Here is a 10,195-nt window from a genome sequence, read left to right on the forward strand (position 1 = left end):
TGCGATCCCGTTGCCGGTCCCGGTCCGGTACAGGCGCAACACCGAGGGTTGCGATCCCGTTGCTGGTCCCGGTCCGGTACGGGCGCGACACTGAGGGTTGCGATCCGTTGCCGGACACGAAAAGACAAAAAGGGGAAAAAAAAAAAAGAAAATGATGTGATTCGGTGATCTAAAGAAGGGAGCAATATAAATCATAAGGGAAAAAAAAAAAGAAAATGATGTGATTCGGTGATCTAAAGAAGGGAGCAATATAAATCATAAGACAGCTGTACCTCCCTTTGCTGAAGACGTTTACCTAGCAAAGCAAACTGATCTGTTCAGAGTATGACAGAAAACCAAGGAAGAAGCAGAAGAAGCCCATGGAGAGATAAAATAGTCATCACTAAAATTAATTCCTTAAAACTCCTGCCACTGTGTTCATAAGAAGTCACTTAGAGCCCACTGGCTCTTCATTTACATATAAGCTGAATAATCTTGAACATATTCTCAGTCTCTACCATGTTAGAATTGCCAGATTAAGAAAGGTAAACTGTGATTATTGAAGGCAGGCACACTGGTCACAGCAAGGAGTGGCAGTTAGCAGAAAAGGAGGCCATATAAAGACAATGAAGAATTGGAAACAAAATTTTAAAGCCCAACAGTTTGGGAGCAATAATACAGAAGCAACGTGTGTACAATAATGGATAATCATAATAATAAGAATAAGCAGTCAAGAAAAAGTCACTGACTGTTCACTTTAAGAAGGCAGGGAAATAAAATATTTGGAAAAGGTTTCTATCCCCAGCCTACTGGGAGACAAAAACAGTGGCTTTTATAAGATGCATCCTCAGTGACTTGGAAACCAACTTGGCCAACACAGTCAGTTCCTGTGTGTTTGGAGGGCTCAGCTTCATCGGGACCCAATTCCTCTACTGCTCAGAGATTGTGGATAATCCAATGTATAGGTTACCATGATCGTAATAATACTTTTGCATATAGTGCCATATACAAGGCTTTTTCCTAGGTATTCCTTTATTTCACTTTAAATGAATTCCTATGAACATTTTATGGCTGGGAAGTGCCAGTGCTGGGTCTCAATCTTGCCACGGATGGCTCTGCTCTGCTCTGGGGTTTAGGAGTCTAGGGTAAGCTTGACACCAGCCATCCAAGCCTTGTATGGAGGGTCTTGGGCATGTCTGTGGACAGATGTAGCAGTAGTGAATTGTAAGGCTTTCTTTCTTTCCCATAATTCATGATTCGATGATTCGTTCCACAAATATGTAAAGAAACAATCGTTACCTTCTCTGTATCTTGGATCCTGAAACAATGCATCTTTTAATAGAATATGCTTAGGAGGAGGTGCTTCTTCCCTAGCTAAGCCTCTGGGGCTCTATCCTCATGAAGTATAGTAGAAATTACAGTAAACTATACACAGATTCAGACAGACCCTGGTTCAAATCATAGTTCTATCCTTATATAAGTTAACAACAAATCAAATTAGGGGCTAAGCTTCATCACTTATTGCTATTGATATACTCAGTTGCTGGCTATGACAGTGAGCAAGGAGGTGTGTGTTCCAGATACTGTCTCGGGGGCTGGGAGAGACCTTGAGATGCAGTGTGGTATTAGTTGACAAAGCACAAATTTTATTAAGACAGAGGGATCTGTGTTGGAATCCCAGCTCTACCACTTGCTGGCATGTGACCACAGAAGCCTAGAAATGATTCTGAGGAGTATATCCAGGAAGGTACTGTGTGGTAGGGCAATGTTTTCCAGAATCCCTGTCTAGTAGCCATGAAGCATGCCTTTCATACCTCCTTATAGAGAAACTGTCATGGGAGCAGAGTTGACCAACGGTCCCCACTGCATTTGCACAGAGGCCATGCTTCTTCCAGGCTATTCCCAGACACTGATGGAACATGGCAGGGGTATGAGTGCTGGCTCACTCCTGCCAACATGGGACTGTCCCATGGGGAAACCTTGGCTGGGGGACTCCCCATTAGCCTGGCCCACACTCTGTTGGTGCTGTGCTGTGGTCTGAGATGTTCCACCCTTCCTGCCTCCTCTCCTTTGACAGAATTGGGGCCTGTACCATAGCCTGAGGCTCTCCCCACCTACTCCTGTTCCCTTCATCCTTCACCTATGCTCCCCCAATGAATCTTTAACATGCTAATTGTCTGCATGGTCCCCATTGTTTGCTTCTTGGAAGACTCAAAATGACATATCCTGCTACAGTGCAGGAGGGCAGGGGCAATCCTGTCCCATTCTCTCTTGTGCCTCCAGAACCTGTCACATAGCAAGTATCTAAAAATGCTCACTGGAGAATCTCAGAGATGAAAAGAACCCTACAGATGATCTAATCTGCTCTCATGTCCAATAAAGCAGCCTTAATGAGTACACCCTGAGCCTCTGAATGACAGGGAATTTAACTTACTACTCTTGAAAGCAGCCCATTTGCTGTCGAATGGTTTTGATTTAGACAGCCCCTCCTTACTCTGGGTGACATTCCACTCATTGCTCTCCAGAGCTGCCGAGGGTGTTCTGGATAACCTATCACAACCTGCTGGACAACAGAAGAGACATACTGGTTCTTCCATCCATAATCCATACAACAACGCTGCAAGTCCTCTTGCCATCCCAGCAACTCTCCTCTGCCAAGTCCCTAACTCCTCACATTTTCTCCTAGTGTGTGGGTCCTAAAACTGGGCACAATATTTTGGCCTTAGTCTCATGAGCACAGATGCCAGTGAGTCAAAGAGCATTTAGTGATACAGAGATGAGGATGACAGTCCCTGCCCTCAATGAGCTCAAAGCCAGTCAGGAAGCCAGACAAGTAACTGCAAACCTGATCCAGCCTGGAGGGGTGCGGGAGCCAGGGGAGACTTCTGAAGAAAACGCTGTGTGGCTTAAAGATGAAGGCCTTCAACCCTAGCTGAATTGAGGAAGGGGATGTGGGATTCTCGGCAGTGGAGCAGAGGCAGGCGGGCAGGAACCACGTGGTATGCAGAAAGCTGCAAGTGTTTTGTGGGGTTGGAGTGAACCTGGGGGACCACACACATTTTTTAAGTGTGTTAGCAACTGAAATGATATAAAGTACCTCATGCTGTGCTTGCCACCTAGTAGATGCTTAAACACCAATAATGATTTTTCTTATTGCAATTATACCCACAGGTTCCTTTTTTTGCTGTTGTTTTTAACACTTCAGGTTCAAATTAAACTTGTGGTTAACCAAAAACCCTGTTTGTCCCCCCATCTGAATAGTGCTTCTCAGCTTCTGCTCATTTTATTGCCACTAACAAAACCTAAATGCAAGAAAATATACATTTATTATACTTAAGATATGTTTTGCTAATTTGGGCTTATTTATTTTAATAAAATCTTGACTGTTATCCAGCCTGGACAAGGCCTTTGTGCACTATATACTCAACCGACTTCTCAGCATCTTCTCTAGGATGAATACTCAACTGTACTACACACACACTCCATAGGCATCGTAAACTTAATTTGTTCAAATCAGTTATCATTTGAGGAAACTTAATTTGATAGACAAATATTTTCTTTTTAAAAATATCATTTATTGAGTAAATGAACTATTTTTTAAACATATACATACAAATTCCCTTTACTAAATAAAAAAGATTATTTCTACTTCCCTTCCACCTGGACCCATATAATTTATGCCTGTGTGACATGGCCTCAGAGCTCCCCACCCTCCCTTGGCTCTGATGAAAACCAAGCCACATGAAGGTGGAGAGGAAAAGTAAGGTTGGTTCTCCTGACGTCTTGATCTCTAACAGGATTCTTTTATATAATCAAAACAACCAATTGATTACGGAAGGGGGATCAGTACAAATACACTGTTTGGTTTGTTTTATATGGTGCTAAACCACCAGGTTCATGGACTTTCGACTTTTTTTCCCCCTCTGGTATCTAATAGGCTGCTCTGAGCAGTAGGCACAGCTAGAGTTTCTCTCCTGGGAGAAGGCTCTTTTAGAAAAAGCATTTCCAATTCCGCTGTCATTTTGGGCTTTTGTACAGGTATTTGTGGTCCCTGTAAAAAACTCAAGCCCATAACTTCCCTCCCAGTGGCATGTGACACATAAACGCCTAACAAAGCTTCATGAAGATTCCACTGCTGTCAGCTTACAGGAAAAAGACCGTGTGACTCTGTGCCTCATCTGTACAAAGATAGACTGTACAAGGCTTAGAAGTCACTTTTGGTGAGTGCTTGCTGAGCTCTGCCTATGACAGAGTGGGGTGGGTTGTTCTGTCTGAAGGGAGTGACCCACTTAGGGCACTGGGGCTGAGCAGCATCACTGTGCCAGTTCTGGGTGGAGAGAGTGAGGCATTGAGCCTCTTCTTTCCAGGAAGAGATAGAAGCAACAAAGACTGTGGCTCCTAGGCTGACCCTCCAGAGGAGCACAAAAGCAGGGGAGGGCAGCTGGCAAGGCATGGAAGGGAAGGGAGAAGGCACAATCTCTGTTCTGTTGCTATTTTGGCGGTTAACTTTTTTTAGACCATACACCATAGATCACATTTGAATATCAGTTGAAATATCTTCAGTTTAAAGGGAAAAAAAGCAAAACACTCCAAACTATCTTCCACACAACTCTGAAAACTAATCATAGAACTTCCTGGATTCAACGTAAGAAACCACTGATGAATTTGGAGGTAAAACTAACATATAGGAAAACTCACAGCACACCCCACAGTGATGGCAGCCTGAAGGTGGTATCAGTCTCTCACTGCCTGCTTAATCTTACTGGAAAAGTGCAGGCTCTGAGCCCCATCAGCTGTCAGACTCACTCCATTACTCCCTTTGTGCCTGGGAAAGAGGTTTCTGAATTTCTCAGGAGCTTCCAGAGACACTATATCCCACATTGTTCTTTTTCATGCATAGTCCACTTGGAATCCCTTTCTACCTTATAAATATCTTTCAGGCCTTTCCAGGCATTTACTACAAGAATGTGAAAGACAGTGTAAATTCATAAAGGGCACAAGGATGTTGCATAGAGTGAAACAGGGCTAACCCCAAAATGCTGGTTGGAAAAGGTGAGTCCAGGCAGAGGATGGAGGAAGCAAAGGAGTTAAGCAAAAAAAAAGCCTGCCTCCCACAGCATGGTGCTTGCTACTGACTCTAGCACAGCACTCTCAGTTCCTCTAGCTATAGAGTGAAACAGGGCTAACCCCAAAATGCTGGTTGGAAAAGGTGAGTCCAGGCAGAGGATGGAGGAAGCAAAGGAGTTAAGCAAAAAAAAAGTCTGCCTCCCACAGCATGGTGCTTGCTACTGACTCTAGCACAGCACTCTCAGTTCCTCTAGCTTCTCAGCACCTGACCAATTATCTGTCTGCCCCACTAGACTGTGAGCTCCTTGAAGGCAGGGACTCTGTTGTTTTCCCCTTTGTAAACCCAGTCCCTTGGCTGCTGTAGACACTGATAATTGTTTGTTGAAAAAATGACTCTATAACTGTGAAAAAAAAAAAAGTGCATTTATGACTGTGTGCCCATGGGAAGATTCTATTTACAATCCTCCTCCACTTATTCTCAGAGAGAGAGTTGGTGCCAAGTAAAAGCATCTGCCGTAGATTACCATTGGCTTTCTCTGTTTCACAAGGCCTGGGATGAGAGTCAGGAAACCACAGCACTGAGGGTGGGCCTGCTGTGCAGAGCTGGGTTGCTGAGGTCGTCTGTCACCTTGAGAGATGTGTCTCAGCTCCGCCAGGCCCAGGCCTTGGGAGAGAGAGCAGCTCCTCTGGACAGAGGCTGGGCCACACGCTAACTGGAGGCTTGTGGGAAAGCGCCGGCTACCCTCCTCTGCTCCTCTGGAGGGTCAGCCTAGGAGCCACGGTCTTTGTTGCTTCTATCTCTTCCTGGAAAGAAGAGGCTCAACACCTCACTCTCTCCGCCCAGAACGGGGCAGTGATGCTGCTCAGCCCCAGTGCCCTCAGTGGGTCACTCCCTTCAGACAGAACAACTCACACTACTGTGTCTTGAGGGCTGATTTTGTCTCCCCTACAGGACTGGGTACCAGTATTGGCCCACAACTGAGGGGTTTCCTGGGAGGTAGGACATTCAGTGCTAAAACTGAGACTAAAACTGAGATAGTCCCAGGCAAACCCGGGTGTGGTCACCCTACTGGGAACTTCTTTTTTATCTTTCACCACAATAGCTATTCTCAGGGTGAGCACCTAAGAAACCCCCTGTTAGATGATATGAGCTGGATCCCCACTCCCTACTCCCAGCTCTTCCCCTCTAGTCTTTCTCTTTTCCATCAAGCTGCTGGTCTATTTCCTTTCTCCACTTCCTCACTGCCCTTTCACTCTCCAAGCCCCCACTGGAACCTGGCTTCTGTCCCTGATGATACACTCAACTCCAGACAGGTTACCCACTTACCTCTTCCCAACTCCAGTGGGTGCTTTTCAGTTTTCCAATCACTTGACCCCTTTCAGTGGCTCAAACACTGCTGACTACATCCTCATTTCTGAAGACCTCTCCTAGTTGACTCTCAATCTTTACACTCTTCTGGTTCTCCATTTATCATTTGGGTGACTCCTTTTCAGCCTCCTTCAGTTTTTTTTCTGCCCACCTCTTACAACAAGGGTTCTTAAGCTATGGCCCAAGGAAAGGCTTAAAGAGTCTGAGAATCCCCTGAAATCATTTGCAAAAGTGAGTGTGCAAGCTTTTTTTGGAAGTAGGCTTTTACTGTGTTCTCAAATGGGTCTTTGATTCCAAAACAGATTTTAAAACCACCTTATATCTTGGTGTTCCCCAATATGAAATACTTAGAATTTTCTCGTTTCATTCTGTGCCTGTGGTTCTCAAAACTGTGTGCACTGTAAAGATCAGGTAAGGTGTTTATTAAAATACAAATTCTCAGATCCCTCTTTATGAGATTCTGATTTGGTATAAGTCTCAGGTGGGCCTGGGTCTCTCTACTTTAACACATATTCTTGCTGATTCTGATGCAAACGGTCCATGAGATAAACTCTGAGAAGCATTTAGCGTTCAATTTTCTTCACGGGCTTTTTCATCGTTGGCCATGGTTTACATGATCACCAATATACTGACAAATCCCAGGTCAATGAATCTCTGATCCTGACATTTGTTCTAATCTATGAAACCACATTTCCAACTCGTGGACATACCTCAGAAACCTCAAGATTCAACAGGCTCAAAACAGAAAGCATTCTTTTCACTGTTCCCTATTTCAATCCCATGTGAAACCTGAAAGTCACTGCAGACACTTCTTTGTGCCTTGCCCTCTTGGCTACCTGTTCTGCTTCTTAAACACCTTTCGGATCTGTTCCTTTCTCTCCCTCCAGTGTCCTAGCCCTTGTTGTTTCTCGTCTAGATCACCATAGTAGCCTCCTGGATGTCCTCCTGCCTCCAGGTTCAAGTCTCATGCCCCCCAATTCATCTTTCACAATGTCACCAGAAATACCTTCATCAAAAGCAAATCTGTTATCAGTTTACAGTTGAGCTGGGCATCTACAATTAATAATAATTTACTGCATGTAATCAAATGGCTAGAAGAGAGGAGATTGAATGTTCACATCACAAAGAAATGATTACGTTTTGCAATGATGAATATGTTAATGACCCTGATTTGATCACCACACATTGTATACAGGTATTAAAATATAACTCTATACCCCATAAATATGTATAATCAATATGTTTCAATTAAAAAAAAAAAGCAAATCTGATTGTGCTTCTTCCCTCCCTGGGAGCTTCTGCCACATTACAGCTATGACCTCAGACAAATTACTAAACTTCTCTGTTCCTCAGTTTCCTTATCAGTATCTTATCTTTTCTTTATCTATCTGTATCTTTCCTTCCTCTTTCCTCATCTTCTTCATAGGGTTGTTTGGAGAATTAAAAGACTTAATATTTGTGAGGCTTAATATGTATAAGCAGTACCTGGTACGGAATATCACTGAAGAATTTGAGTCATTGTTATTACAGAACACAATCCCAGCTCCTAGGCTGGCACACATGGCCCTTCACATTCTGGCCCTTATCTGCCTAGCCAGAGCTGACCCCCAACCCTAGGCTCAGTCTTGTGGAAATAGTCATGGAACCCTAACAGACCCTATTCTCTATGGCCTCTCTGTTCCAGTTCCTGCTGTTCCCTCTGTCTGTGATGCTTTTTTCAGCCTAGGTGACCCAGTAATTCCTACTCATCCATAAAGACTTAAGATATATGTTAACTCTTTTAGAGAGCTCTCCTTGAAGCCCCAGGCTGCATTGGTCCTTCTCTGAGCCCTATTATCATATTCTGTGCCTACCACCATAACAGCCCTTACTGTGGGGTTCTGCAACAACGGTCTACTTTAGGTCCCTCTGCTGGGCCTCCAGGGCAAGGACCACTTCCTCCAGACAGGCTTCCCATGTGTTGATCAAGGGCTTAGGCTACACTTCCCTTCCTACTTGTTTCCCTTGGGAGGTCCAAGACAACAGGACAGATTCCTCTGCTGGTCCCCAAGAACTTCGCTCCTTGCTCCCCTGGAACTGATGCTGCCCACACCCTGCCTGGCACATTTCAGTGAGGAAGGACCGTCTGCTCACAAAGCCAATCAGCAGCATGGTGGTAAAGCCAGGTCTGGCAGCAAAAGCATCCCCCTGACATTTGGGCCAAACTAAAATGACTTTTCCGGTATTACTCAAGTCATGAGGAAGAAAGATACTTCCTCTGCCTAAATGCTTTCTCTTCCTACATCCCAAGATTTAAATCTTATTTTTCACAAAGCTCAGGTCAAGTGTCACCATCCTCAGAAAACATGTATCCATTCATTCCCATTCGTTTAATAACTACTAAGAGTAAGGAACGCTGCTAGGCTCTGGGAATGAACGTGACGTGTCTGCCCTGAAGGAGATTACAATCTAGCAGGAAAAACATTGTCTAAATAATGCTTAAGGAGAGAAGTACCAGGTTCTATGGGAGGAGTTCTTGTCTGTAAGCCAGAGCTAATAAAAACTTCAATGTTTTCCTATAGTGATTAATAGACAAGACTTATGAAGGTGCCTAGTACCATGCCTGGTACATTCCATGTGCTCAGCAGGTATGTGTCTCTGCTCCCAGCTCCACTCTGATGTCCCATGTCCCTCTGATTACTTTCAAGTTTTCATGACAGCTATCTAGAGCTTATCTTCATCCTGAGACCACAAGCGTCTTGAGGGCAGGCCCACATCTGAGTCATCAGATCCCCCTCCTCAGTGATTCAGTGAGATGTCCTCCTCAGTGTAGCAGGGTACCTTCAACTCAGCAGGCCTGGGCTCAGTAGCTGCAGAATGCACTAATAAGTGAGTGAGTGGTGAACTAGAGCAAGAGGCTAGAGAGAAGTGGCATAAATAAATGTTCCCAAAGCCAAGCAGAAACACAGCCAGACTCAGAGGCAGTCTGGAAGGTCCTGACTTGTTTACTTTCAACATACAAGCAAGGAAAGTTAACTTTAAAAGCAGCTGAGAACTATGAGTAAGGAAGCCTCTTAGCTGGGGGCAGAGAGACCTACACTGAGAACACAGGGGCTGATAAAGCTTGTCTGGGTGCTCCAGTATGGAGCTGAGCTAGTGTTTACCTGCAGAGTCCCAAGACAAGGAAGAGCAGGGAAAAGGAAACAGAAGTCTTCTCCTTTGCCAAACACCAATGTTTCTCTCTGAAGCACATCACCGGCTAGCTCAGTAGCCCCTTGCAGATCAAAGCCGTCATGAGGCTGTTATTATACTTACCCCCACTTCACATTGTGACTTGTCTGAAGTCAGACAGGGAGTGACCTAGTCTTCTGCTTCCTGCCATCTGAGGCTTCTCCTTCCAGCTCCTGAGTGTTCCTACTCTCACACTTCCACTTTTCCTTCCACCCACAGACACATTCCACCCTGTCTCTTCCTCAACCTGTCCCACCACCTCCCTCATCCCAGGCAATGCAGGCAAACATGTTGGCTGTGGGGCACTCTGCCCCTTACCACCTGCTCAGGTGCTCTCACCTGTTCTGCTCCCACCGTTCACTCTACTGCTTCCTGCTAGCTCCTTTTTGAAATTTTTCCATTGGCTCCTATGACCTAGCACAACCTTGGCTCTTCTCTGGACTACTCCTTTTCTTTTCTTTTTTTTTCCTTTTTGTCTTTTTTCGTGACCGGTAACGGGATCACAACCCTCGGTGTCGCGCCCGTACCGCGACCTGCAATGGGATCGCAACCCTCGGTGTCGCGCCCGCA

General features: G+C 45.0%; 1 protein-coding gene across 1 annotated transcript in view; it reads right to left on the reverse strand.

Moving 5' to 3' along the window:
- The window catches only part of EVL (Enah/Vasp-like), a 93,819-nt gene that overhangs the window by 72,740 nt on the left and 10,884 nt on the right, over positions 1-10,195 (reverse strand). The gene's annotated exons all lie outside the window — the stretch shown is intronic.

The sequence above is a fragment of the Galeopterus variegatus genome, unplaced genomic scaffold, assembly GCF_000696425.1.
Source record: "Galeopterus variegatus unplaced genomic scaffold, G_variegatus-3.0.2 Scaffold6416, whole genome shotgun sequence".
In the NCBI taxonomy this organism is placed as follows: domain Eukaryota; kingdom Metazoa; phylum Chordata; class Mammalia; order Dermoptera; family Cynocephalidae; genus Galeopterus; species Galeopterus variegatus.